Raw genomic sequence first — 3,404 nt, forward strand, 5'->3', positions numbered from 1 at the left:
TAGAACATCCATTTGGTTCCTTAACATTTTTACTTCTCTGCCGAGACTTCCTATTTTTCAACATTACACACATTTTCCTTTATCTCAGTTAAGTCCTATCGTAATGAAGTCCTTGTCTGTTAATTCTGGCACCCGGAGTCCAAATCTTGTCCTTTCCGTTCAGAATGGGTCCCAGGCCCCTGATTCCATGATTTGGGATTTTACCCTGGACATCAGGAAGGTTATGCTGTAGGAGCTCTGCAATGTCATGGCCACCAGGGGACGTGACTGTTTTTTAGGGGATATTTACGTTGGCTGGAATCTGCTGCAGCGGGTGACAGGTCACACCCCGTTCACGCTGGTCCTGCTGTCTGCTCTGCACCTTCACAGCCCAGTGGTCAGCAGGAGTCTTGGGCTGCATTTACACACATCTTGGCGTTTCCCTTCCCTGGCACGCACCTTTCCCGCAGCTCTGGCTGTGTCTTCTGGTGCTTCGGGCCAGTCACACGGCTGGTAGCTTACCTTTTAGGCCGCCTGGTGCAGTGCCTCAGGCTGCCGTGGTGCGAGGCAAATCACACAAACCAGAAAACTCACCTTGCAACTTCCAACTCCCCTCCGAAGTCCACCCGTGTTGTTCACTCTCCAGGCCTTCCAGTGGTTGTTTTTTGGTAGATTTTTGTTTGTTTGTTTTGTATATTGTCTAGGATTTATAGTAATTTGCAGGGGAGTTTGTCTGTTAGAAACTTACTGCGCCATACAAGAAACAGAACTTCTTTCGAAGTGAAATTCTAGGCTCTCATCTCTTAGGACCCAAAGTAGGAACCACACCCCGCCATCCAGGTTAAATGTTAAGAGGCAGAGACGCGTGACAGTCAAGGACAGAGGCCACATTGTTAGCCAAGTCTAGAAGGCTCCCAGAAGAACAGAAGAGGGATCAGTTGTTCTGGAGGGAAAGGGAACACCCAACGTCGCCGCTAGGTGGCCTTCTGCCTGGGAACCAAGCAGTCCCGCAACCTGGCAGGGCCGAGGACAGAGGACCTGGCAACGAGGCCCTGAGCTGAACCACCGCCCCGTGCACACTGTGCGACTGCTAGCAAGTGAAGTCTGAACTTGACCCGGCACCCCCTGCTCCTGAATACTCCCACCCTGCAATGGCTGCTTCTGGAAAGAGGAGTTACATTTCACTGTTCTTTAAATTTCCCCTTCCTTAAAAAACTTTGTAAACGTTTCAATTCCGTGCTACACACACATACTATCTATCCGATCAACAAAGGAAGGGTCCCCTGCTGCCAGCCTGCGGCCTTTGGGAAAGAATCGCCACCTCGAATGCGTTTATATACTCTGTAACCCAAGTGTTTGGCCTTGGGAGTCTTTCTCAAGTGTGTACAAAGGAAACGGGCTCAGTATCACTTGGCAGCAGACTGATTAAGTGGCTTATGGTTCATCTATGGTTTCGGAATTTGATGCCCAATGCACAATCTCAAAGGCAAAGTGAGAAAAAGTGAGTTGTAGAAAACGTTTACGAATACGCAGAATGACAGCTAACGCTAAACAATTTCTACTCGAAGAACTTATTAATTCACTTTTCACGTATCAGAGGAATGTACTATTACCTCATTTTACAGATGGGGCTACTGTGCCACAGAAAGGTCACTTGCCCAAGGTCACACAGCTAAGTGGTAGAGTCTGGGTTTGAACTTGACAGCCTACAATAGGATTCACTCTCCATGAGTGAAGGGGGTGACCTCTGTGCAGGTAGATGGGAAAGTGGATACACGTAACGTACACAAAACACATCCGTTTCTCTCCAAAATCCTGAGTTCAGCTGGGAGGCCGGCCGCTCCCCCTCCGTGGCCAGCACTGAGCTGACAGGCTGCGTGACTCGGTGGGGAGGAATCTTTCTGCTCTCACGCCCAGTGTACTGCTTGAAGGTTTCACCGTGAGCTTCAAAACAAAACCCATCTGCCCTCCTGGGCCGAGCCAAAGCCCCTCTGTCAGCACCTGGCCTGGCCGGCGGTCTTCAGTGGTGACCGTCAGGTCTAAGGACCCTGAGGATGTAGAGCCCGCGTATCCGCATCCCTATGGACAGCAGCAGCAGTGGGGACACTCAGCCATGTTCACTGTGTCTGTCAGCCACCTGCCACGCCTCACCTCTTGGGTGGGGCTGTCTCCTCCTCTGCAACAGGGTCACTGCAGGGGCACTACCCCCAGGGGAATGCTGAGGAGACCAAACAGTTCAGCTGCGCTGTGAGTATTCTGAAAAGCACCAGGCAGGCAGCGTGAACGCGTAAGCTATTATTGTCACTCAACTCTTCTGACCTGACAGCTACAACCTGAGCTTCCGTTTCCCCACCTGTGAAGGGGCAAATAGGACACACCTCAAGAAACAACCACATCCACCAAAGAAATAGAAGCGGCTGACAAAAAGGGCCGGCACTGCCGGGGTTAATCACGGACGTGGGGCCGCGACAGAACTGAGAGCTTCTGACAGAACTGAGAGCTTCTGATCGGGTTGGAATGTTTTGCCTTTGCCTGAATTACCCGTTTTCCTCTTTCGAGTAGCACCTGTCCCACTAGAACGTTCTGAGGCTTCGACACATTAAGCACTTAACAGAGTTTGGCCACTGCACAAACCAAAGACACAGAAGTGGGATGTGAAGTGGAGAAACCTGGCCGCCCCGAAAGTGTCTGCCACCTGCACAGACTAGAACCTCCTTCTCACGTGGGCTAAGTGCCCCCCAGAGGTTCCAGAAACCACAGGATAATCAGTGCACTTCCCGGAGACTTAGAGGAATTCACTTTTATGACGCTGACATGTAATGTGGGAGAAGACGAAATCTGAAGAAATAAGAATAAAGACACACGCTGCCTGGGGCTGGCAGTTTCCAGCACCACCTCCCCGATTCCGGAGGGTTCTCTCTGGATGACTCAATCTCTGCCAGAAGAGTCTGAAAAGCTTCAGAGAAGATTCTGCAATGACAATCTCGTTTTCATCCATCCAGACCCGCTTGCTCCCCCTTGTGACCAAGGCCCCACGTTGCAAAGTCAACAGTGTAATTAGCTCAAAATTTCGACGACAGCGTGAAATTCACGCGTCAATAAAATTGCTGACATTGGTGCCCCTAACTTGACACTAAGGGGGCCCAGAAAGGGGCCCCTCCAGAAACTCTGCGCTGGCCTCACCCAGGGCGGGAGCAGGTGACCTGGGGGGAGAGTCGGGAACCGTGTTCTTTTTCACCAAGTGCTCCAGGATTTAAATAGAAAGGAGCTGATTTATTCACTGGAACGGCCAGGCCCAAACCTCACATGATCTTACACCAGGGAGGAGCTGCCGGTGAGACCTGGACACACCCAGACCACCGAGTGGAGCCGAATGTGGCGTTCCAGCAACGGCTCTGACCCGTGCAGGTGAGGGACCAGGGCAC

Source organism: Pteropus vampyrus, unplaced genomic scaffold, assembly GCF_000151845.1.
Source record: "Pteropus vampyrus isolate Shadow unplaced genomic scaffold, Pvam_2.0 Scaffold138, whole genome shotgun sequence".
Taxonomy (NCBI): Eukaryota; Metazoa; Chordata; class Mammalia; order Chiroptera; family Pteropodidae; genus Pteropus; species Pteropus vampyrus.